The sequence below is a fragment of the Typopeltis vanoorti genome, chromosome 22, assembly GCF_054136105.1.
Source record: "Typopeltis vanoorti isolate ZY-2024b chromosome 22, IOZ_Tvanoo_1.0, whole genome shotgun sequence".
Lineage (NCBI taxonomy): Eukaryota > Metazoa > Arthropoda > Arachnida > Uropygi > Thelyphonidae > Typopeltis > Typopeltis vanoorti.
The window spans coordinates 3,498,408-3,526,348 of record NC_143570.1 but is presented as its reverse complement, the minus strand read 5'-3'; the positions used below and the strand labels follow the sequence as shown (position 1 = coordinate 3,526,348).

The window sequence follows — 27,941 nt, the reverse complement described above, 5'->3', positions numbered from 1 at the left end:
AAGATGTTAAAAAAGAAAATTTTAAACATTATTTAAAAAAAATAATAAACTTGCTCCAATAAGGGGGGGGGAATTCTCGTATTTATTGCATTATTTTTACTGGAGGTTGAATTATATGTAAAGGAAAAGAGGAGAGTTATAAAAAAAAAAATTAATAGTATGCATCCGCAGTAAAAAGAGTTCCTGTGTAATTCGCCCATGAACCCAGTCCTTTTGATATTTTTTTAAAAATATTTTTTCCTTAAAACAAAAACGTTCTTTTAGACGATTTTAAATAATTAAAAATAAACATTTTCACAGCGTATAAATTTCGCGATGGCCCTAAGATCGGAACCTCACATTGTGCTTGAAAGTTTTCTGGATGTAGATTGGAGGAGGTGGGGGGGAATAGCTTTAAGAAATTGGACTCAAATATGTTATGCTTGACTTAACTTTCGTGTGCAGTACTCCGTTTTTTAAGTTGAATTCGAAGCGACTGCATTAAAATTGCGATTTAAACGTGAACAAGTGCGCTGTCTAATAAAAAAAAAATTAAAAAGAAAACTCGGGATTGTAGGCAGACAGAATGTGGCAGACCCACTTTTTCTCAATGCTTTATAAGTTGTTATTGCAGCCAGTAAATGTGATGTGAATGGAGAAATGTGTTCTAGACATGCCAATGTTCATCATATTTATTCTGAGCAGTTACTTGGAACTAACTCTGGTCAATAGACGGGATTTGTTGCATCTCACAACTTCGGTTGAGTAACGAGACAGATCAAGTTCTTGTTGGCTCGGAATGTCTGAGTATTCTAAATCGTGTACCGTTTTGTTGTTCCCGTCCTTTGTTAAGGGGATATGTTTTACGTCGGCTGTCTGTTTTTTGATTGGTCTGCACGTTCATCTTTTTATTTTTTATTTTTATTGCTGTTTACTGTAAGTGTGCGTCGAATGCATTTGTAAGTCAATGTTGGATTATAATTGTTTCTACCTCCAACTAATTAGAATTATATATTTGATTGCACTTTAACTGTATTTTAAATTGGTAATTGATTGATACTTGCATGAACATTATATATATTTCATATTAAAAAAAAAAAAGTTGAAAATCAGATTAAAATCCGAAACTCCGACTTTAAGCGTGTTATCCAGTATAGGATGTCTCTTTCCCTTCTTCGTTCTAAGGATTTTTTTAAATAGTAATTTAATTTATTAATGGTTGTTATAAATTCAGATCACTGCGCATGAGACAGTGATTGAGACATGCTTGAAATCTGAAAAATTTTCAGATTTCAAGCACTCTTCAGTTTTGTTATTATCTTCTTATACTTTTTTTGGATTGATCATTTTTATTTTTAATTAAATTTTAGTTCATTTGCTAGAAGTTGCTACTTTTTTTAATATGACAATGTTTATAATTATAAAAATTTGTATCATGTTTAATAATAATACACATTGTAATATCATATATGTAAAATGATGACCTATATTATCACGATTCTTGTATAATATGTGCCAGCACCGAACTGCATTAAAAACGTAACAAAAATATTTGTCAGTGCCTATTACAAATATACTGTATAACAAAAATACTTTGTTTACTGTCTGGCTCTGACGTCATGATTGACAGGATTGGACACGCCCTACTGACACGTAGTTGGATATTTAAGCGGGAAGGCGTGGCGCTGACTTCATGATGGGCACAGGTGATGGCTGGTACTCTCGTAACTGAAATATATAATAATAATTTGTACGATTTACATTATTACTTTATATATTAATTACTTTGCAGGGATTCTCATAAATCATACAGTAATGTAATTATAAAATACTGTCGACTCTCAGTGTATTAAACACCACGGTTACAAAGTCGCTCAAAAGTTTGCTATAGTAAGAGTCCACCGCTTTATTATAGGTTTTTAAAAATAAATAAATAAAAACTATAATAGCGTTTGGGTTAGATGGAATTTAACGGCATTTCTGATTTAGGTTTTCTAATGAAATTTGTCTTAATTTTATTTCAATCAGATCAGTTTTAATGGTTATATTAGTAATATAGGAAAATGGAATTTTCCCAGTTCTTACGAAAATGAAAAAATGATTTTTCAAATAAAAGTATCAATTTCAGAAACTCCAGTGGCTTAATTAGTGTTTCAGTATTGGGTTTAAATAATTCTAGATTACAAGAAAGGGTATTAGGCAAACTGAATTATAATGCCATTGTTTATTTAAATTTAACAGTACTTCGAAAGGAAAATGAACGTGTTTATCTTTTGGTTGCTTCAAATGTCAAAATGGTGTGCTAACAAAAGATGTAAATATAGCTTGCCAAATAGCAGCTAGATTATGAAGGCGAAAAAGTGTTCGCTGAGCTGATTTTCACCCATGGGGAGTTTTATGTAACATCTTCAAGAGCGTCAGCAATAAATTATATAATGGTTCAGCGGAAAAATAGATCAACGAAACGTTGTTTACTTGAGACTTAAAAAAAAAATAATCAGGTTGTCTGAAGTGCAAATCGATTTGGAGCATGCAAGAGGAATATAAACAAGGCTTACGAAACATTGAAAAAAAAAAAGTTGCAGATAAAGAGTTATGTAAGGCAGAAAATGTTATAAAGACAATAATAATTATTATTATTGACTTCCTTGATATTTTTGGCCAGGATCGGTTAATAATAGTCACTGTGTTGTTGTCAGTGTATTGTTTCAACAATAAATCACTTCAGAATAAACGGACTTGGAAGATCACGTGAAAAAAAATTTTTTTTTGATTTACATCGTAGCTCGAACGCGATTGTATGTCAAGTGCGTGTGTTCAGTGGCTGGTTTGTCTGTTTTGCGAAAAAAAGAGTAACAGATTTTTAGGATTTCGTTTGTTTTTTCTTTCTGCAACACAGATTAGGATCGATTAACATTCCATCAATTAACAATTAATTTGTTATGTTTATTACTGCTTCAAATAATTCTTCTGTTTCCGCAATTTTTAAAAAATTTGAGATAAGGCCTTGAATTAAAAAGGAAGGAGAGAAAAAAATTCACGAATCACTTAACAATACTCTTTATCCCTTTCTTTCCATCCCTGTTTTTTTTTTTTTTTTTTTTGTCTTAAAAGAAGGCAGTTGTTTCGAAAGATGCACAAAGAATTTTTTTTTCTTTTGTTAATCCTTTCGATGAACACTCTTTCAAAGTTAGTTTTAAAACGTGGGTTGTTTATGCCCAAATATACTAGGATAATATGACTAACGAATTTAAAGTGGAACAGAAGCCAGCGCGCCAGTTGCTTGGGAAATTTTCGGGGTATTAACTAAACCTTCCTAATTTAAATTTAGCTGCAGTGAGTAGATCGCTTGGTGCAAACTAATATATCAAGCACCTTGAACGTTCTAGGAAACAAAAATCCCTCGGAGATGCTCTTGACGACAGCTATTAGTATACTCTTTAAAAAAGATGGAAACATATTTATACCTCAGGAAAGATGCCCACTTTATAGAAGTGGGTGCAAAAATAAGGAATTTGCCCTTAAAAGATGTGTAGTGTGTACGCATAAAGAAGCTTCAGACAGCAAAGCTAATAGCGTTTGATGACTAATGAATGGTGTGTGTGTGTGTGTGTGTGTGTGTGTGTGTGTGTGTGTGTGTGTGTGTGTGTGTGTGTGTGTGTGTGTGTGTGTGTGTGTGTGCGCGCGCGCGCGCGCGCGCGCCTATCAACATTGATTTCAAGCGTGCGCATTTAATTCCAAGTAGTTCTGGAGGTGGGGGGGGGTAAAAGAAAAATGAATCTACGTAGCCTTCATCGCACGGAACACCAACCGTTTCGAGATAGAATTTCTCAAGTCTTGGCGTAGGTGGTTCCCAGAACAACACGTACACAAGCAACTCAGGAATACAGTCTAAAAATGTGCGTATTTTCTCCCCTGACGACAGCAATGCATGGCTTAATTCCACAAACAGCAATAAATCGACAGTGTTTAATATTTGGAAACGAGTGTCCCAAGGCCAGTGTAGATAATATATGCAATGGACTACATACGTTCAGCGCAGTCGCGAGGACTACACGTCATTGCCCTTCGGTTGGAGAAAACCTGCGTTTGAATCCCGTTTAGAAATCTTATCTTGCTTTTAAATTAAATATTAGTTAGTCGGTCTCGTACGAAGGTGGAACTTTTCCCCTTCTGGAAAATCCTGGTCTTTCTAAAAAGAGAATGCGTGTGATAACAGATGCAATACACTATGCCTCATAGCCTTAGTTGTTTCGGCATTAATTAGATTTTATGATGTGATTAGAACAGAATCTGTCCAGTTTAATCTTTTCTTTCTTAGCAAGTGCATATTCTTCAGTTGATTTCTTGGTTCATTTATCTTGATTCCTTGACAATCACGTGGTACTTTCCAAACCAAGATGCACGCTTTTAGTAGATCTGTAAACTCAAGAAAGACAGGCATCTGTCGTTGGTACCATTCCTTATCCTACAAGCAGATGTTTTCCGAATTACCTTCATATCATTGATGAAGCCACGGACTCTCAATTGATCAGTGAAAAGATTTCGTGAAAACACACACACACACACAAGATATGGAAATATTACAGTTCAGTAGATTTTGAATTTCTATGAGATTAAAACAGTTGTTCAGGGGAAAAAAAAAAAAAGAATGTGGCAAATGACGAAGGTAGCTTTTTTATGAGAAAGCTATAGGCGTCATACAAACGTTTATTCCTCTAGAGCAGGAATCGCAAACTGGCAGCCCGCGAATGCTTCGTATCCGGCCCGCGACCTTAATGATGTTTTGAATTATTATTATTCAGTTCACCTTTTTAAATTAATATTGAAAATGTTGACGAAGAATTACAAATGGAAGTAATTGAACTCCAGTGCAATACTGAACTAAACAATAAATATAACGAAGTTGGCATACCAAATTTTTATCAATACCTCGGCAGTAAATATCCCGAATATAAAATTTATTGCGCAAAAATGTTGTCAATCTTTGGAAGCACCTATGATGCGAGCAATTATTTTCAATTATGAAACTTAAGTCAAAGTTCCGCTCACGGATAAAAGATTCTAGATTAAATGCAATACTTCATATTGCTACACGAAACGAAAAAGCAGACATTGGCATGTTAGTACAGAGAAAAAGATGCCAGGTTTCAGGATCAAAATCAAATTAAAAAAGGACTCGTAGATAAAATCTTTATTTTTGGAAGTCGAAATTATGTGTTTAAATAATTTTCTTAAAGTATGAATAAAATGTAATTGAACTTATATTTTCTAAACTTATATTTTTAAAATTTAAAAATAAAAATGGTTATAAATTTAAAATTTAAATGATGGTGCAACTGTTTACGTAAGTCGTAAAGGCCCAGCAACAAACGGGCCTTTGTTAGAGCCTTTCTTTTTTTTAGTTAATGTTTTGGTTCACAGAATAATATGGAATACGGCCCGCGTCTGATATACTTCTAATTGACTGGCCCTTTGCTGAGTTTGGGTTTGAAACCCCTGCTCTAGAACATCGGTTCCCAACCGGTGGTACGCGTATCCCGAGGGTATGTGCTGGGCCGTTCAGGGGTACACGAAAAATAATCAGTGATGGCGGAAAAAAGTCAAGTAAACAAAATGCAAAACGTTAGTTATGGAAACAAAAGAGTCGGTATTTAAAAACAAGGGGGTGCACAAGTGGGAAAAGGTTGCGAACCACTGCTCTAGAGGAATTAGATAGGGTGACTTTTATTAAATGCCATAAAGGTAAACTTAAACTACGAGATCAAACTTACTTAAAGGCGTTTAGCCATGCTATGGAATGGTAAGGCCAGTGACTGCTTTGTTTTCCTATCCTTCTAGCATACAGAATAACAAATCAATAACTATCGTGTCTCTGTTTCGTTACGAAAACAGGTATGTTTTGATTCATTTGCAACTTTTTGTTACAAAAATCTACTGGTAAGCGTGTTTATTTTTCTACTGTAGCAGGTAGAACTTGCTGGAGCAGGTAAAAACAGAACATGTTTGCAACACTGTTATTTACCCTTTCAAATAAAATAGAAAAATCGAAGACTAGTTTCAACTGTGTTCAGTACACAAAAAGCGACTATCGAGTACAGAGACGTTAAACATGTTTCGCCACGTGACCTCTTCAGGGATGGTATTTTAATTACAACTCAGCCTACAGCGCCTTTGAATTAATACTGTTATTTATTTACCATTTCAGAAGAACTGTTATTATGATTATTATTATTTACGTGATACCTCCATGGAGTCCGAGAACTCGTCGCGGGAGGATATTCTACACTACAAATGATCCACCGACGTTATCGTATCTTGAGACATGCAGATTTATTTTAATCATTTAAAAATAATTATTTAAATTTGTAATTTATGTATTTTATGTTGGGAAATCATTTCTTGGGCAGATAGGGACCGGACTCTTGTGGGGTTTAAACTGTTACGAAGTACATTGGCTAAATGAGAAGTCCATTGTGTACACATCACTATCAAAATTTTGGTTTCGGATGGCTTGCTACAGAAATGAGGTGTCAAATTTTTTCCATACAGTGGAAAAAAGTTCCATGCAATCGTAGCAGAAATTCCATTTCGAAATCATGTCATTAGCTGTTATATGTCAAGTAGTATTGGTGAAGGCAATATCTGAATAAACTAAGTCCGTCTGGCAAAGAAGTTGCATCAGCGACTGGAGCGTATCTTGTCTGGGGGGACGTTGGTAAACAACCAGATGATGTCCAGACTTAAAATGTCCTTAGGCACGGTGTTGGCTGTAGGTCACGTAGCTCAGCGATAAAGTCCAACTTTTTAATGAAGGAGTCATTGGCCTATATGTCTAGAGAAGAACCTGCTAGGTGTTTTTTCTACGTGGAAAGTCGGTGAATCACGAACATCGACTGTAGAACCTTAAGAAGACTCGTTGCTTGTGGATCTTAAGAAGTCATAGAAACTAAATGTTACTGGATATTTGACCTTGTTTGACCAAATGCGCTCAGTCTTGATTAGGTCGATTTTTTGAATAAATTACGTCTGCACATCTAAGATCCTTGGCCAAGATCTGCACTAAAGATTAATATTGTTTATTAAATGAGTTTTTTTTCATCATAACGGAACGAATCCACAATTACTGGCGCGTTTCTCTTTTATCTAAGTTTGTCTAGGACTTTCTATAACCTGGTTATCAGCTGTGAAGGTTCTGGAGATTTAGAATGTAATAAAACTATTTTGAGCCTTGTCGTGATACTATGTCCGCTTTATATGATTGTAGATAAAACATTTTCTACCTTACCTGTAATGCCTGTTTGGGAAAAACGAAGTTCCACAGTAGCAGTTACATATAATCTTCAATACGTGCCCTGGTATTTGATGAATATCGTGATATTTTTGTTTTTATGTATCTCCCACTCACAAAAGGTTGTAAACATATAGTACATCAGTACTGTGAGCATGCTAAGGATTTTTTTAAAATCATTTTTATTGTGTTTATATATTATTGTTATAACTACTAAAGTTTTACTTATTATAAAATCCTCGTTAGTTTCGCTTGTCTACAATTACATTTTGATTTTTTTTGTTTGAAATAAAAAACGTAATCATTTTGGACTTTTTTTTTTTTTTTCCTCATTGTGTGTGTCGTCGAGTGCAATGTTTATCGTTCTTACTTTCACTACCACTTATTTTCGCGATAAGTACTCTAGTAAAGACTTTGGAATTACTTTATCTTCATGCCATAGTAGATGCTATCCCTCTACCCTCCCCCCCTACACTTTCCGGATTTTATTACCGAGCTTAGGAAGTGCCAAGGCTTTAAGCCATGCTGGTATTGATCTTCATTTCCTTGACAGGTCGTTTGTCGTTCACAACTTCGTGCCTTTGAAAGACAAGCACGGTATATTTAGTTTCAGGAACAAACTAACTCTTATATAAACACAAATACATAACATCATTCGCGTGTCTACCACTGGCGGGTCAATCGATGAGTTTGTACGATTCCGTTCTTGAACTTTATGTTCTTAGCTTTGACCTTCTTGATTTCGTTGCTGACCTGACCTTTCATTGAAGAGATCGGGTTCAGGACACACTTGTAATGTGCGTAAGCTTCTTACCCGAAAATGGATTTATTTATTTATTTTTTTGATGACAGTTTAGAAAACTGTAGTTATTTTCAATAAATGCCTTTACTTCCTCATTGCTGTTTCTTGGAAAGAAAGTAAAAAAAAAAAAAAAAACCGCCGGAAAAGTAAACAGGGTTCAAAAAAAACCAAAAAACTTTCCCCTTCCCATAGCAATTAATATTCTCCATACGTCACATTCTCAAGTAACTGTACATTTAATGACTTAGCTGGCAATGTTTTTATGTGCTAGTTTCTTCTGAAGGTAATTGGGCAGTAATTTATGACGTGTCATTAACATTAAAGATAACATTTATCATCGCATGTTTCGTTTTCTGTGTTGAACCAGTACCCATAAAAGGTAAAAAAAAACTGTATGGGTTAAAGGGTTTTGTACTGACCGTATATTCGCATGTTCAAATGGCAAACCCTTGAAAATGTTAATATGTTGTTCATTTTTAATAAAAAATTTTGATGATAAAATCTCGTGTAATTGTTGAAAATGACCAATGGGGGCTCTTTTTGGATGGAAGTAAACTCCGATTTTTAATCCCACACTTTAGGGGAAAAAATCGACCATAGAACACACACTGTTCATACACAGTACGAGTTAGGGTTTATGATCATAAGATGGTGACCACTGTCTTTCATTCTCTCTCTCCCCGATATTTTCAAACTCATTGGTAGTTCTTGAGCTCAACTGTTGGTGACGGCTAAGGATGGAGATCTCCGATTTCCAAATGTATTAGGCCTAATGAAGCTTCGCCTACTCCCCTTTGGGATTTTTCATCCTCTGATGAAGTTTTGGGTTGACTGCACCGGGAAGGAGTTAAAAGAAGTTTTTTCCCATAAATTTGGGATTTTTCCTTTTGATATCCGGAGATGACATGCAATTGATAGACACAAAATGTGCATTTGACAAGCGATCGGTTAAAAATACTGTGATGTCTGCGAATAATTCCAACTATTCTTGAGGACACACGTGATATTTGCAAAACTAGTGAGTGAAGCAAAGAAAATGAGGAAGGCTGACGTTTGTAAGCAGAGATTGATTAAGCTCAGTCTGCCTGGGATGCTGGAAACATCCCGGAAAAAATAAAGAAATTATTTCAATGAAGAGATATCAGTCAGCTCACTCACGTGGTTTTCTTTCTGGAATTTCGGTTATTTCTCTTGCCCAGCATACAAAGCAGACAAACCAGCCGGATACACACATTTCAGTCTTAGTTTCATTTTCGTAATAATAATAATAATAATAATAATAACAGGAATTGACGATAGGAAAATGTTCTGATGTTTATGAGTTCGACTGGTTTATAAGTTGCATTATAGGTTCTATCACGCGTACTTTTGTGTACTGTCATGTGCGAGTGGCATGTCTCGCTTTGGATGAGACTGGAGCAATGATTAACATGATTCATATTGTTGTTGTTTCTTGATGCTGTTTTGATGGGTGTATAATTCCTTGATTGTGCTGCTCGTTACACTTCAGTTCTGGTTTGTAGGATTAAGTCGATTTTATGTAAATGCAGCCGAAGCAAGTGTCATCGTTTTGCGCATGTCTTAGGCCTATGAACAACAATTCTCTATCTAAAGGTATCAGACAATATGATTAAGTGCAAGCTCTTCCACTGCTGCCACCTACATCCCGCACGCACAGTCGAGTCGTTTTCTTCAATAATTTATTGTAGTGTTGCTTTATCCCCCCCCCCTCAATCCCCATATAATATACGATGTCAGCATATGGCAAGTGTAATAATTCAATTTAAATTATCTTGGGGTGCGCATTGTCCATTTTACTGGAACTGCAGTTTAGTAAGCAGATAAAACGAGCACTGATTGCATGCCTTCAGCTGTAAAGTTATTTCTTTATAGAAGAATGTCAGACAAGTTTTTCATGCAGTTTCTCGCTCCATATACCTTATAATTGAAAGCTATCCTAAGTCAACAAACAGCTGTGATATATATATTTTTTTAAATGGCGCCACCCATATTATAGCTTCACTGTGAAAGAAGAGGGAGAGGATTATGTGTTAATACACACGCTGTTTGATTAGCTCAGTTGAGACGAAGTCACCGATCTTTTAGTGTTTTTTTTTTTTTTCATGATTGTTATGCCTGTGTTCGATTCAGTTGAATTCATGCGGGTCTTTGTCAATATTTTTACTTCTCTTTATTGTGTATTTTATCAAATATTAATTCTTCACAAAATACTATTTCTTTTTACTTCATTGTATAATAACTACATTTTTTTTTCATATGTAATTTGTATGTTTATATATTTTGTATAAGTGTTGCACTCGATCTTGGTTTGATGGAAGCCTCTCTCTGTGTGTGTGTGTGTGTGTGTGTGTGTGTGTGTGTGTGTGTGTGTGTGTGTGTGTGTGTGTGTGTGTGTGTGTGTGTGTGTGTGTTCAAAACGAACCTGCAGTTTGATTAATTTCGGGATCTCTTTAATAATTTAAGAGTTTCAGTGTTAATAATTTACAGTGCTTACATTATCTATGTCTGTACTTTGCTGCATTAAAAATAAATCAGTTTCCTTGTTTCGTACTTAAGAGATAAATAAAGTATTGGACAGATAAAAGTATCTTGATTTTCTGAAAAGCCTGCTGTGCATTGTTGGTAAGTCTGAGTTTTGATTTTTGCTTTCGGATGTTTATGGAGTGGTATGGAAATTGCTGACAACAGGCTAAAGACCTTAAAATGTCGTCCTAAAAGTTCATGAGTTAAGTGAATTTATGTTTTGTTCTATGTCGTCCTTAAGCATGACATTGTTACGTAAACATGCACTACGTTGTCTGCTTCAGTAAATCTTAGTTAACACTGTTGTATAATCTGTTATGGACAAAGTGCAAAAGTAGTAGACATCACGCAGTGTGTCTAGTCAAAGAAAAAAGTGTCTAGCCCTTTTAGACAGCAAAGTCAAAAGTTTTTTGTTTTTTTCAATGGATTCTTGGATTTTGGAATTTGTTTACATGCTCAGCAATCTGTCTGCGAGGCTTTAGACAGATTATGGAAAACAATATTATGTGATGTCATTCTCATACGCCAAAACGAATTAAAATGATCGTGATAATGGAATGTTATTGGGTTTAAAATAAACGACTCGCTTCTCTTTTATCAAGTTTCTTTTTTTTTAATTCATTTAATACCAGGCTTTGTCTGAAACTAAGAACATAAACTACAAATTCGGCTGCTTCGTTTTTCGTAATTCGCAGACGATAGTACAACTGATTCTTTCACTTTACAGGCAAACGCTATGTTGCTAGGATACCGTTGCTTAATAAAATTTGACCTCGCAAAGCAAAAGTTGCTACTTTCTAATTCTAATAAATAGTTACTCGTAGTTTTAACGTTGTGTTTTCGATACGACTCGGTTGTTCTTGAGACTTTGCGTATAGACCGGATGTTATCGTGACTGCAGCGACTTTTCAATCCCAGACAATAAAAATAATATCTCACTGTACTTTAGTCTGTTGGTCTTCCTGCCAGCTGGCTGGTGTCCTTCTGCTGATCAAGGTACAATTTGAATTTGCGTGATAGACCAAGAATAAAAGCGAAAAGGGGGGGGGGGTTGAATAATTTCATGTCTGTCAAGTTACAAAAGCTTATTGGTATTCTTATCACAAAATATTTAGGCTGTGTTTTAGAAGTATCTTAACCGTTGAGCAAGTTAAATGATTTATGTCTTGTCTCATTGCTTTTGATTATGAATCGCGAATTTTACATTGAGATCTTTGCAGCTGCTGTTTCTTCGTCTGACGAAGTCGCTCAGGGAAATTAAGATAAAGACAGCGCCAACTAAACATCTGATATGATTAAAAATACATTTTAAAAAATATATGTGTATAATTGGCGAATTTAAGCCAACTGTTTAAGTTGGCTTAAATTCGCCAATTTAAGTTCTCAATTAAATTTGAGAACTTAAGCCAACTGCTTAAGTTCTCAAATTTAATTAGTTATCTGACAGCAGCATCCTGGTAGAGGCTCTGTAAATCAATGAAGAAAAAGATTGGTAAAAACATTAAAATTAAACGACAGCCTAAGTCAAGATGTAGTTGTGTAGTTAAATGTAAGACAACAAGTATCTCTATAATAACCTGTAATACAGTCTTATTAATCATGTATCTCCGTATTTATGTTTCTTGGCATAGAGATAGATGTTCATGAATGTAACTTGTTACTTGCTATAATTAGATTTTATTTGTGCATCGCCAGTTTTTTTTTTTTTTTTTTTTTTTTTAATATCGGTATTTAAGGGATTGGTTAACATACTCTAGAGTCTTAAACAGCCTGGAAATTCTGTCGACCTTTATGATTTAAGGGGAAACTGTCTTTCATCGGCAATGTAATTCACTCTCCCTCGCATTACTGTAACATTCCAATCTCTTCTCGCAAGAGTATGAAGCATGCATTATCTTGTGGTATGTTTTGTATCGAATGCGATTATCGCATATGACATCCAAGTGATTTATCGCCAGACTACTACACTGGATCCCTATATGTCAGGACAGCACATGTTACGTATCGTGGAGACCTGCGCCCTCTTCCTTCAATGATGATTTACAAAGTACTTTTGAAGTAGCAACAGGGACGTATTTAAGTAAGGGCGACCGCCCTAAAGTAGTCTCCTTAAAAGTGTACATATTGATATTATACTTTTCTGGTCTGTTCATATATACCAGACCTATTATTGATTTGAAGTTCGTAAAACTGCTTCTCATTCTTACTGCTTTATAATACGAATTTCATTGGCGTTCCACAAGGGCTGTTTGAATGAAAATATATACATTTACCATATACAACCTCAAGGAATAAACGACCATCACTTGTGCTTTTATTCGAAATTGTATTCAAAACTGGCAACGTCAAAAAAGACTTGTTTGTCTGCATTATTTAGACTCAACATTATTAAACTTTGTAACCAGCTGTGTTGGTTTGTTTCTTTGATTGCAAATCCTTGGCTGAAGTCCAAAAATTCGAGAACTAAAACTACACAATGGTTACACAGTTTGTCTTAAGATTTATAAGAATGTTATTTATTTTATTTAAAAGAAAATTCTGGTGAATTGTGAGAGTTTAAATTTCTTTTAAATATTTTGATACATTCTAAATGTGAATTTGAATATTCAGAATTCGTTTTCAAGCATATTTGGTACAATTATTCATCTCTGTCTGCATGTATCTAGGCACGTATAACAATGCGGTTCTTCTGGTGCTAACGAATTATTACCATGGCAACGTACACTAAATGAAATATTACAAATAATATTTGTAATAATTTCAATGCTTTGCTGTTTAGTACCATGAAGATGTCGTTTGTGGATATGGATGATTACCAAAGTTTTGTTAATCGATAATGTTGTTTTCGTAGCTGATTTTAACGTGCTTCTAGCGGACTTGTAATTTGATTTTAGTATTCAATTAAGATGAAACCTGCAGCACTGTTTTCAAATTTTCATTTTGTTGCAATTATTTTTAATGCAGTAAGGAGATGGTGGAAGATGTTTCATATAATGAAATTAATTTAAAGATTGTTATACAAAAAAAAAAAAAAAAAAAAACTTCTGAAAAATGAAACTAAATGACGCTTAATGAACAACAGTTCGATGTAATCGATGAGTATAATGATCTTGATTCCCAGTAGACAAAAAGCCCTTCTTTTGTTTCAACCTCAAACGATGTAGCCTTAGGATTGTTATTTATTTATTTTTTTTTAATTTATTTTTTGCCGTACGAAGAAGAATCAAGTCTTGGTGTCATTATGCTTGCCTGGTGTCGATCGAAATATGAATTATATATTTTAGCATAGAATTTGGCAAATAAACTTGAGGACCCATCGGGTTTTTCTCCACTCAGCGGGGCTAAAATAAGAACTTTGTTTATTAAGAAGATAAAAAAAAAAAACACTCTGAATTTTGCTAAACTTTACAAGAACACACGGAATTCAGTAAAGTTGAAATACAAGCGGCAATTTGATATGGAAACAGCTTATGAAGCAAAAACGGCACCTTTTATGTTACTTATTATTATTATTATTATAATTGAGTTGTATATCTTAACTGTTTACAGTTCATTCCACATATGGTTGGAATTGGATAATGAAAAGTGAATGGCAATTGGCATCTTCTAAGCACAGTGAAGTAATGTGATATCTCGTTTTTTTTCCAATAATTTTAATTATGTTAATACTTAGCTCCGACAAATGAACGTAAGAAAACAACGAAAAAACGTGCCCACCTCTGTTATGGCACCAAAGTTCAATGAAAAACCTGAAAAATTCGTATTTTTATAACCCCCCATAATGACACAGTCGCAATTCAGATTTTGCTAATATGATCTGATCTGTTTGGAATGCTTTTTAATAAATATGGATATGGATTCGAATTATGGACATAATTCGAAATAACGATGACATAACACTTAAAACTATAACGAAACTGGGGCTATGTAATGTTTTATGTCTATTAAGTGCGTATGTTCTCTGATTTTTTTTCTCCCGAGTTTTCGAGAGTATTTTTCTGCCGCTAGTTAGCATTCAAGACATCTTTGTCTTACGGTTAATAGTCCTCTAATAACAAAAATCGTTCTGGCCCTCGACCTGCTGCGATTATAAGTTATAAATACGATTCGATTGATTTGACTCGAGTATTCAAACATGATATTTGAAGCACCAAATCCAATTAATGAGCGAATTACAGTATTTTGAAAGTAACAGAGAAAAAAAAATCTTCCTCCGCAGAGTCACTACCCACAGGTCATGTCGTTCAGCCGATTTCGACCCAGTTATATGTCGATTCGTTTTATCCACCTCCTCTTTATGCTATAAGCAATATCTCCTAAGGAAAATATCCATATGTTAAAATGAAGCCAAGTACCAAAAAAAAAAAAAAGAGCAAGAAATTAATGTGATTTAGAAGTGCGTACTGGGTTGACATTATTTATTATTATGATTATTGTTATTATAGTGCTGAACATATATAGATCTTCACGTGCAAGTTTCCTGTCACACGCAAAACGACTCACTCTACCTCCAACCACTAATTTCTAATTCTGCCCTTTGACATCTTTCCAATTGTACTCAAACGCGATGCTCCAGAGCTAACACGTCCTATATCGTCTCTACAATCTTCTATATTAAGTCGGAAGTTATTCCGATGCGGAAGCAAGATAATATATCCAACCTACTCCAAAAAAATAATAAAAACTACCGACCGATCGTTGTCATGTCAGTCAACTTCTGGACCACCAGTTAATCAGTAACCATCAGTATGAATTCCCTAATATAATTTCCCTTGATTTATGAATTCCCTAATATAGAGCTACAGCTGACCTCTCATCCTTCATCGCTAACCACCGGACACATGCCATAAAAGTTTGGAGAAACATGTGCTGTCGCTCTTGACATTTCCAGAGCTTTTGATCATGTCCGGCATCGAGGCCTGCTGAGTAAATTGCCATCCTTCAGTCTACCCTCCATCCTTTGCAATTGGGTAGCCATTGTCCTCTCATTCACGCAGTAGATCAGAGAAAGCTAGCAGATGTCTCTCACTCACTCACTATTTAGCTCTGAATCTTTAATCCAATGTCTCTCCATGGTTACTTCTTCACTGAGCTAGCAACCATCAGTTTTCCACTTTCTGTTTGGTCTGTAAAAATTAAGGCAGCAACTCCTTTTGGTACAACTGCAAAAACACCAAACTTGCTTCACTTCGTGTTTTATTCCTCTGGATTGGCCTTCCTTGTGAAGTGTTTCCTAACTATTCAACCGGCAGTCTTGTCAATAAATTTCTTCATTCTCAATCCTCACCTGCACCTCACACACGGCACTGATGTGTTATGAGCAGAGGCGTCGACAGTTAACGCTGGCCCTGGGGGAAAAAAACTTACCTGGCCCATAAAAATCGTGGCCCCGGCGAATCTTATCCTCTTTCCCTCTCTTCTCGTCGGAGCTGGCTATGAGTTCTTCTATCTCTCGTGCATGAGACCGATAATCAAAATTTTAATGCCAGTAACATAGTAACGATTATAATATAACAGACACAAAGACATTAATAAATACATATGCCAGCGAAGTAGCCACTGTTCAAGTGCAGCCAGTCTCCTGCTTTCTCAGTATTTGGCTCTGTTTACGATTTCGTTTACTCCAGCGAGATGCACGCACGCACACACACACACACTTTGACCTTGCTTCTCCATTACAACACTCCATCCCTGCACGTCCTCTTTCATATTCGGATAATAACCCCTCGCACATCTCCGGTGCTTTCGTCCACTTAGTCTACTTTCATTCTGCTTCTCTTTTATATTCCGATCCACTTTTGGCTTCCTCTTTGCAATTTTGTATCCCTCCCCCCCCTCCCCTTCCTAAACGTCCTTTAAATTCTTCTAGCTTTGCACACTACTTTGTCACAGTTCGCCTCCCTCACGCAGCAACTGAGGCGAATCTCTTGCTGATTGTGAGCTGCATCAGTTGAACTTCTTCGCTTCCATTTATAACACGCTTCGGACAATGTACTTTCATTGTCCGGTGTTTAGAGATTGGCTGTTTTGTATAAACAGAAGGGGAAACGAATAGTATCGCACGATGTCATGAACCGTGTCTCTTTATTCCTTCGATTTGTTCATGTGATGTGCGCATTTTAGAATTCTTGCCCGCAAGCTAGTTAACATACTGACGGCGAACCTTTGGAATATGCCGACTTGGTTGGCCGAGTGGTTAGCTTATCCGAATTGGCGGCGGATTCGAATCCCGCCGTAGGCATGGATGTTTGTGATTGTCTGTGAAAATGCTAGTCGTGGTGGTCGGCGGTAGATGGCGTTGATGTAGATGATGAAGTTAGTTGCGGTTGGTGAAGATAGAGAGTTGTAGAGTAGGTGCCCTCCCTCGATGAGTCTTTGGACTCCCTGGAGGTGTCACATAATAATAATATCAAAGAACCTTTCCATTCTCTGGAGGGTTAGAAGGAGGCAAAAAACTGCCAGGATTTTGCTGTAACCAGCTGAAGAACACAAATACACACAGATGAGTGACAGTAATAGCGAGTATTTAACTGCTTGAGCTGACTTGATGCATCATACCAAACAGCAGCGATCGGTTAACTTATTTTAATTCAAATATCCTTTTTGTCGCCAGTATTTCACTACGAGTTTATTTTTTTTTTTTCAGTATTTTATTGGGTATTTTCATCGAAATATGATACAGCCTCAGGGACAATTCAGGTTCGCTGAGAGATCTTTCGTGTTTCTTTTTTTTTTTTTTTTTTCATTTCATTTTCATATTCTTTGAGAAAATAGCAGGGAATGCTTTGTAACATTTCTGTAACGTGATGATGTATGTCACTCTTTTGAAGGTCAGAATAAAATAAGCGAAATTAGCCTGCAATTAAAATATCATTGTAGTCTACTTTCTCCACTAAAAAGGACCAAGGTGTGCAGAAATTCTAATAACCCAAAGTTTTTTGCAAAGAACATTATGAATACTTATTTGCTAACAAGTACTTGCTGGGTTTGAGTTTTCATTCGTAACATTCTCCCTGAATAATGTTGGGAAAACACATTTTTCTATTTTCAACCTTTTTGTGGAGATGGTGTGTGTGTTTTAGTTGTTCCGGTTAAAAGTTTCAAGCTCTTTTTGCTGTATAAACAGAAGTGTTTCTTCTTTTTAATTCCGTTACTAACGAGCTATTCAATCTCACTGTTTGTTGTTAAGGAAACTGAAATAACATTTTCGCAATGTCTATAGAGCGATTCAGCTTCGTCTATTATCGCTGGAAAGTTGGCTTGTTTTTCTCTAATAATGTCGGTGATGAATGAGATGTGCATAAAATCGGACTACATTTAAAACTGAAATTCTCGCGGTATTTAATAGGACACACGTGTTTACAACTTATGGTGTCTGGTGTATGTGTGTTCTTCGGCTGGTTTTATACAATTTATGGGAAGAAAAATTCGAATCATAAAGGTTCTTCACAATCCCACACGAGATTCAAATCTAGATCTTTACCTTTCCTTCCGAAGTACATATGTGTGGTCGTTCTCGCTACTGTGCTATAGGAACACTCCACTCACTTATCAAATACAAACCGAATAGAGAAAGTTACCGGAGTAGTCATTCTCATATTTGCAGGATTTGTTTGCATTAGCTTGTGTGATGTTTATGCATCTATTCTTGTTAAGGATGGTGTATCCAAAAAGCTTAGAAGCAGTAAGAGAGGTCGAATTATGGAGGACAGTCTAATCCGATGCGAAAAGCTATCGTATGATGCCGTAGATGGATTGGAGATGGGATAAGAATAGGAAGAGAAACTGATTAACTTCTAATTCCCGTAGATTGTAATTTTTGAAAAATTGTAAACGTAGAGAGGAAGAATGAATGCGGAGAAAAGTTAGATCGGTAAGTTTAGAAATCAAACTTTAATGACTCGTGGTCGTTTGGATACTGCTTTTACCGAGCAAACCATTGAGCATCTGTAGAAGACACAGAAACTGAGAATCAATGGAATAAAAATTGAAGTGACCCAGAATTAATAGTTTCGTAAAAATAAATAATGTTAGAAGTCAACACCTCACGAGCTGTGTTTATCTAAATAAAATAATGCTGAGGGTTTATTTATTTCAAACTGTACTGAAGTCAACGGAACAAATGATACAGTACTTGTTATAAAATGAAAACAAAGTGGGTGAGGTGAAGACAGTGAAAGATCAGTAAAGCCATTCTGAAGACACTGACTTCAGAATGGAAGTGAGCGTTATCTGAAGCACACGTTTAAAAATAAGTTTAAGCATCCTGTTTATCAGATGACGTCCGAAGAAATCAAAGAAACCAATCAATCAGTTATGTGTCCAGTATTGGTGAAGATTTACCAACCATGGAAGGAAACAAATATAATGTTAGTGGGTCAGTATCATATCAGGAAGCGTTGAGATAGCCATGTCTCATGAGTTGAGCAACGAATATTGTAAAAAAGGTAAAATTTGTTCTGAAGTCCCTGCTATGGTATGAGATGGAAATTAGAGATCACCTTATATGTTTCATAACGTTTCTTTTTACATCGAAATGGTCGTCTATACAATTTAATAATGCACTTTTATTTTTTTTTTATTTCTTTAACGATTTCTCAACAGCAGATTGTTTTAACTTGTCTGTTCTCTGTTCACGTATTTAAGCTTAAGATTGCTAAGTTTCTACAAATATCGAAATTCACTCAAACTATCTTAGTAGAACAATATTGCCAAAATAAATAAAATTAAACTGCAAAACAAACTCCAACATGGCAGCTAGAATATAACCAATAAAAACATAGGTGAGGCATTTGTGATGAACCAACACAAGGTAGGAAAAAACAGAAAACACAATTCGACAGGATTTCCAAGAAACAAGAAAAACGTGTGTGTGTGTGCCGATGAAGGGACAAGGTAACAGAAGTAGAGCAGAAAATTACACTTTTTTTTTTATCTGAATCCAAGCATTGAACGTGCTGCCATAAAAAAAAAAAAAAAAAAAAAAAAAAAAAAACTAAAGCATCTTAAATACCATTTCTCAACATAATCAGGATTGTTATGTTAATCTCAACATTAGTATATGGTTAAGTCGCTTATAGTTAAGAAATAACCTTACCGTTTTCATCGAATTCATTTTTAAATTAGGTCATGATGCCTTACCCACTTCATACGAAGATAAGGTATATTATATATCCTTCCGCAATAGAATTTCAAATACGAAGCGAAGGGGGAAAGAGCGACATCTTTTATCCATTGAACCATTTAATATATTATGTATGGTAGAGCGACTGCGCCTTCATAAATTGCTAAAAATACGAACAGAACGTAAATTGTTGTTGTTTGTCTTACAAACTAAAATTAGTTGTTTTTTTTTTTTTGCCACGAAAACATTCGGTTTTACTTATGTAATGGTTCATGTGTAACGCTTGTGTATTTTTTGTTCTTCCTAAGCGAGAAGAAGATACTAGTATATGAGGCGAAACTAGTAGGTTTAAACTATCTATTTTACGGCCTAAATCAGTTATCATTTATCACATAGGATTAGCCTTTTATTTAGACCTTTTATTTTAACTGTCTTTGTACTATGCGGTGTGTGTAAAAGAAATGTACATAACACATCGTGTATTTAGTAACTGTTTGAAGACATAAACTGCTCCAAATTTCTGTTCTTTCCACTAGGGGGCTTATGATGCATAATTTCACCAACAGGAAACTCTGTTGGTGAAATTATTGGTGTTGGAAACTACTGTTAAAAAGCGATCTCGGAGTTAATTTTTTAACCTTTTATTTATTTTTTTTTTTTTTCATTTTTCTCAGTGTAAATACAGACAATAACTTTTGGTTAAGTGTTAATTTTATTATGAAAATATGAAATGATTTTATTATGAAATTATTTATTAATTTTATTATGAAAATATAATACGAAAACATATTTAATCAAATAACTTGAATTTCTTTCGTGTGCTTCCAGACGATCAGATATGATTATAAACCAAATCTCTTAGCGACGCCACTCTCCTGGACTTACGCAGTACCATTATTTGATTAAATATGTTCACGCAGGTTATTCTTCACAACTTTTTTTTTGGATGTATATTATCAATGCTAGCATTACCAATACTCCATAAGAGCAGACCATGCACTGTTTTGTGCACCTGCCCATTTCGTAAAAACCTACTTGCACAAAATGTTTAAAAGCTTATCCCTACCACAGTAAGAAAAATGAAAACAAGTCGAGTTAAGCCTTAAAGTTGATAAAAACTGAGTCAGTTGGGTGAAATTTGCATAAGTACTTGTTGACTGAGATAAACTATTGCTGCAGGCTATATCTTTGTCCCATTCTACACCATCCGTGTTACTTACAAGCTCCATTACTCAAATAATGTACCCGTCTGGCACCTGGTGTTAATAAACTATCCATTTCGTGATCAGACGGGTTTGTTTGTTTATAGATCAGAAACGGAGAAGCTTAACAGCCAAACCTCACGGACTGTATCCAAAGCCAATTAACTTGACAATGGCTGGCAAAGAATGTAAAAAAAAAAAAAAAATGCATGGGACGATAAAAACTCGGCTGCATTGTCCAAGGGCAGATATAAGGAGTAAGAAAAAAATGTTGGACTAAAAGGTGTCTCTAAAAAGTGGCGTAGAAGTGTTCGGACACTTCTACGCCACAGTTTCAGCGTATAACCTATACCGAAATAAATATTTCGTACTTTTATATCTAGGTTTGAATAACTTCTGTAACTTTCATAGTGCTTCATCCGCAGACGAAAGACTTACAGGGCCGATTCTCTTCACTGATTAGAGGAACTTTTCTAGACTACTTTTAGCCGATTTTCAAAGTTAGTTGATCTTTGGTGCAGACAAGTATGTTTTCCCTTTCTCGAAACTTGGCATCTTAATCCCAAAAAGCAGCAGAATCGACCGTAGAACATACAGGCTGCATACAAATAAATAATAGTTAAGATTAGGAACTTCGCATTTTACCAGCATGATGTGGAAATGTACTGAACCTCACCATCGCCGATTTACAAAATAAAGGCTAAGAGAGTGTTAGCTGCTCCCTTTTCGGAATGGGGAGACGATAGATAATCTACTTTTATTTTCTCTTCTTTATATCCAACAGGTTCTCGACACTCGGAATGTCCCGAAAACTTAAAACTGTCATCCGCTTTCTGTAATATAAGCCTTGTGGCACAGTGTTCAAAATATATCTGTTATAAATATATTTAACAAAATTACTGAACCACGAAACTCGTTTTTAAAGAATTCCTCGTTATTTACAGCAGGCCTACTGTCTACTCATTACCATTATCCATTTCTTCATCCTCTTAGCATAAAATACGTTTTCCAAATGTTTCAAAAAATAACATGCCTTGAACATTTTCTTTACTTTTCTGTTTGTCCTGCTTGAACAACTCCATAACTGTATAAAACTTTCCCCACCTTCTTTCGTTGCTTTGGTAGAAATTGTTAACATGTCCCTGCATCATTCATCGAGTATGTCTGATGAAAGACATAAATCTTCCACATAGATTTTATTTACTTATGCTTTTCTACACTAAACTTTAAATCCGTTTTGGTTCCGCATGTACAGATTAGTTTTTCTTATTAAAAAAAAAAAAAAAAACTGTGATTCAGATGCTTAAATACTATAATGGAATTAGTTCCATCTTCATTTGTGCCGGCTTAAAGCATCTGGATTAATGTTGTTAATTTAACACAAACGTTTCTTATCTGTTCTTAATTTCCTGATATGTATCCTGGGGGGTGGGGGGGAGGTGTACAAATAATTATGACAGCACTGCATGATTAAATTTGCATTATTAAACTCCTATCTTTGAAATTCGTCTGTTACTTGTCAGCACTCCAATATTGCCGTGTATAATATTTCGGTGCTCTAGGATGCTTCTTATTCCATCAATCAACCTAAATTTTGATTTTCCTCTGGATCTTTTCCTGACAAAGAAGACTTGTTTTGCTAATCTTTCCTCTCCCATTCTGTTCAAGTGACCAGACCACCTTAGATTAGCCCTGCTCACACATTCTTGAATAAAATCACTCGGCCGGCCTAGCTGGCCGAGTGGTTAGCGTATCCGCTCTCCAGTTAAAAGGCTGAGGGTTCAAATCCCGCCGTGGACATGGATGCATGTGATTGTCTCTGGAAAAAATAGTGGTGCTGGTCGGCGGTAGACAGCGTTGCTGTAGTTGCGGCTAGTTGGATTGAGTGGTGAAGATAGAGTTGGTACCCTCCCTCGATGAGTCTTTGGACTCCCTGGAAGTGTCAAATAATAATAATTAATACCATCTGTTCAATAGCCTAATTTTTCCAAGAAATGTTTGGTCTCCAGTCTTTGATCAAGTATTTTATTTTTAACCCAGCTCTCAGATCCATAAGTTGAAATCGGTTTGAACACCATCTTGTACAGCTAATTTAGGGTTTTGACTAATTTCTCTCTTATCTCATATAAATTTATTCTGTTGTCTACAGTATTTCCAGATTTATCTACCATCTTCACTAAAAACTGTGCATCAATAGTCGAAATATTTTACTTGTTCTTAATTACATTCTCCAGCTGCATTCTTAATCGAGAATGTTCATTTGCATAAAGCAAAGAGTTACGTTTGATATCCCCGATTCTAATATCATGTGTAATGCCACTTTCTTCAGTAATGCTTAATCCACACAGATGATGGATATGAGTGGGGATACTGTGCACCCTTGTCTTGCACTTGATGTTACATCAAAGTATCTTTTGTAGTTCTTTTAATTTTAACTGCTGACTTACACCTTAGATTATGCATTGTTCTGTACAATCTTCCATTCAACTCATATAATTGTAGTGTTTTGAAAAGCTTTTCTCTAGGCACCTTGTGGTATGCCTTTTCCAGATCTACAAAACGTAAGTGCAAATCCTTGTCATATTCTCACGATTTCTTCACTGTTTGTCATAAAGTGAAAATTTGAACTTGACATCCTCTATCTGGCCTAAATCCTGATTATTCTTCTCCAAGTTTCTCTTTCACAATTTTTCCTCAGCCTCTTGCATAAATTTCGCAGTAAATATACACTGCTTTGGAAAGAAGTCAACGGACACCTTTTCCCCCATGGGCAAGGCACATTGTTATATTCATATTGTCGTTGTGCTATGTAACGAGTCACGTGTTTGTAGCCGGCATAAATTCGAAAAATGTGGTGCTCCCAAGTCAGTGCAACTGTGTCCGGGTGAAATGGCTGCGAGAATGGAACAACGGATTTTGAAAAAGGTGATAGGATGCCACGTTGCAGGCCTATCTGTTCGGCAAATTATTCACAAATTGGGCTATATCAGGTCAACAATCAGTGACCCCCATACTGTGATAGAAGCGCAGTGAATCAACTGCAAGACCTGCCTGCAGTGGACGACTCACCACACTCACCGAACGTGACGATCATGTAGGTGATACGAATAATAATATGTAAAAAAAAAAAACGGCTGGCATGTTGAATGCTGAGTTCCGGGCATCGACTGCAACACGAATCTACACAAAAAATATTTCGAATCTAGGCTGACAACATGGGCTTCCATGGTAGAACTGCAATGTGCAAGCCCCACATTACCCGAATCAACGTGCAGCTTCGTCTTTAGTGTGCAAAGAGAGTGTACTGTGGGACGTCGAAGCTTGGAAAGATGTGTTATTGAGCGATGAATCACGCTGTCTTCTACCAAGTAAACAGACGGATGTGGGTTTGGCGGTGCCAAGAACATTGAACTCCAAGATGCATCTGAACATTCTGGACAATGCAAGGCTCCCTAGCTTGTGATGTTTCTACGGAACTGACCATTGTCTTTCAGCAAGACAATGCATTGTTGTCATAAGGCAGTTGCTGTAAGTCATGGTTTGTAGACATGAACGTCACCACACTTGACTCACCTCCTCAGAGCTTTCATCTGAACCCTATTGAACATCCGTGGGATGAACTGGAGTGTCGGGTGAGTTCAAGGGACATCTGTCTCACAACAGTCCAGAACCTCATTACATGTCTTCAGGAAGAATGGTCCAAAATCGCATTGATCGCTATCGAAAGTATGCTCCGTAGGATTGGTGCAGTCATTGCGGCGAAAGGAGGTCTTGCATCTTAGTAAGGTAGGCGTAATGGCTGTTTGGTCCTCACACTATGCTGCCCATTGCCTTCTTTCCAAGCTGTGTGTGTAATTAAAAAATAATAAACGAACCAGAAATCGCTATAAAATATTACGCACTCATGGGAATGAATTATACATTTGTTTTAGTTTATTTTGCTTCCCCGATGAATCGTACTTAGCTATTTTCAAGAATAACAATTTTAGATACAAATTAGGGAATAAAAGCCATTATTCAAGCGCTTTCATAAAAAAAAATAATAATAAATAAATAAATAATAATAATAAAAAATTTTAAAAAAAGGTGTGTGTAGGGCGGGAGTAATATTATGCGCTGTTACTGGATTTAAGACTAGCGGAAGTGAAAATCCTTCGAGCTGAGAGGGAGGGAGAACTATTTGTTAGTGCCGAGTAAAAATTGAGGAGTTGTGACATCAGTAACATATCGTAGATCAGTGAAAAGTTTGAAATTGGTTGCATTCAAGTTGGTATTATGGTTACTGATTGCCACCTAAAGGAATCTTTGTGTTTCTAATTGTATACACGCTGCAGATGGAGAAATTACTTGAAGTTAGGTTCCGTGCAGTGCAGATCAAGCGCTGGCATGTATTATAAGATTTCATAAACAAAACTGCGGAGACTGGTATGTTTATCGATGTTTTGAAATGGTATGAAAAAGAAATAAAATAAGAATAGGTGGTGTGATTTTTGCGCTAAATTATTTTATTATAATTTAGCATGAATTAAATTTTAATTTTAATACTAATATTTTTGTTGTGTGCGTGTAGGTAAGTAGTCGTATGCGTGCTGCTAGTAGACATCAGTACAATTCTTTTACAGATGATATGTTGCTCTTTCCTGGATGTGATTTCTGCTGATGTTAACGTGGCATAAAGCTGCTTTTCCATGAAAGCAAATAAAATTATTTCTGCAATAGTCACACATGTTAACCGATTGCAATAAACTACCAAAAAAACAACCTTGGAACTTCTACACTTGCGCCTGGCATTCATCCGGTCGTATATCGAACATTCGAGAAAACATTTGTCAAACTAGAAATCGCTATAAAATATTAGGCTCCAAAATATTACGCCATATATCGCCCTAGTGGGCGAGACTATATTTAGATAAAGTAAGATTTTCAACAAATCCGTGATTTGCTTGTTGTAGCCAAATGATTAATAAAAATAATTTAAAAAAAAAAAAGTACCGACAAATGCTAATAAATTTGATTACTGGTACGCGGATAAAATTCGAGGGGGAGGGACAAAAATTGTAAACAACCGATACCGACAGACTATATGCATTATATGAAAGGTAAGCCGTTGGCCTTTCTTCGAGTATCAAGGTTAGGGCACAATTCAACCATTAACGAGGCACCGAACACAGCGGTCATGGGAAATGAGCAGTAATGACAGAGAACACGCACTTATTCTACAAACTTCAACTGCGTAATAGTTGCTAATTACTTTACCTCGTACCAAAGGGTATTCTTACACGGCTACTCTTAGTACCATCATGTATCTTTTTTTAACTATTTCAATTTTGGAATTCGTGGAATAGATTACTTTCTTTGCTTTATCTTTGAAATAAAATGACGAAAACCATTATCTTTTCTGCATGTTATTTTTCCACCTTGATGCTATGAAATATGCATATTATTAGTTGTATTAGTCCTATAATTACTCCAAGCACAAAGCTTCAATGTCTTCCCCCCCCCGCTTTATCAGATGGTCTTTTGACTATAATAGAAGAAATTTGGTCAAGTCAATCATTTTCTTGGGAAGTTATTTTTTTCCCGATAGGTATGTGTCGCGACGTGGAAGATTTTAGCTCCAAAAAATGGAATCCAGAGTTATTTGAATTAGTAGGATGCAAGATTGAAATCGGCGACATACGCTGCCTGATTATTTTTTTTCTAGATGAATATCTAGCCTGGTAATACGGGGTCCCTCGGTAAGTCAATACACAATCCAGAGGTGGAGTTCCACTAACAACTTAAATATTATTACAATTCAATTACAGATAGTAAGTCCTTTAAAAAAAAAAAATAATAATAATAATCCTTTATTTTTAATGTTTTTATTCTGTGAGATTATCATTTTATAGAAGTATTATAATTAGTGTAATTATGTACTAATTTAAGTAGCGGTTTAATTATTTTAATAAATCACTTACACAATTGCTGCTTAACTGTGAATTTTTCTGTATTACTTTAGTGATCACATTACACAACAATCTTCTTCCATTCGCCTACATATTTTTTATTTATTTATCAGTACAACTTGTATAGATAAATCCAAAAGACACGTAAAACATCCAACAAAGACAAACTAAATTTTCTCCTGTAATTAGCTGAAATAATTTGTTTTCGAATTGGTTTGAGAAGCTTCTGAATCAACATATTCGCGGAAGTAATGAGACATTTTGAGTTTTCTCTAATGTAGGTTTTTGATACACTGAAATCTCCTTGTAAAATGGAACGTCATTCGTTAAATTTTCTTTCTTTTTACTTCTTACCTTGAATTTTATATAAAACAATTAGAATAATATTTGATTTCCTGTTGTGTCATTAATCACATTTACACAATAGCTGTCTCGTTTTTCTAAGTCGCTTATTTTGATATGTCTGTTTTTATTTCCGAGTTTTATATAACATGTCATATGTTGTTATTCATTGGTACTTGTTAGATGGACGTTCCAGCATACCTTACTACGTTGCTATGACAAGATGCATTAGTTACATTAGATCGTAACGTATACAGCGCGCTACGTTACGCTTGTACTGCCATCTAGTAAACGAAAGTGTTATTATTGTGAAACTGCTTTTGTAACATAAGAAATAATAATAAGAAGAAATAATAAAACAGTAAATAAGAAAGAAATAATAATATAAGAATATTAATTGTCCGGTGTGGATATGCTTAATATGATAAGCCATCCCTTCTTAAACTTAATAGCAAAATGAAACAAAATATCGATATAAATGTTTACAAATCATATAAGCAGTTTTTACATAAAATAATCGCAAAGGACATTATTTTTAAATTCCACTTCTTCCCCCCAAAAAATATCACTCTTTCCTTAAATAGATAAATTTATTCATAATGTTATTCGAATTGTTTCACATTTTACATGCTACATATAAATGGCATCAATTCCTTCTTCATATTCATTTTTAATATATATAAGTTGTCAATGAGCCATCTTTAAAAGA

At 35.4% G+C, this 27,941-nt stretch overlaps 1 protein-coding gene and 1 long non-coding RNA gene across 2 annotated transcripts in view; one reads left to right on the top strand and one right to left on the bottom strand.

Annotated features, from left to right (window-relative positions):
- The window catches only part of LOC150094118 (uncharacterized), a 434,551-nt gene that overhangs the window by 396,477 nt on the left and 10,133 nt on the right, over positions 1 to 27,941 (top strand). The window lies entirely within an intron of this gene.
- Positions 1,450 to 19,876, bottom strand: LOC150094119 (uncharacterized). Its single transcript, XR_016550257.1, has 2 exons — positions 19,714 to 19,876; positions 1,450 to 1,707 (listed from the first exon to the last, which is right to left on the bottom strand). It is a non-coding gene; the product is annotated as an uncharacterized LOC150094119 (long non-coding RNA).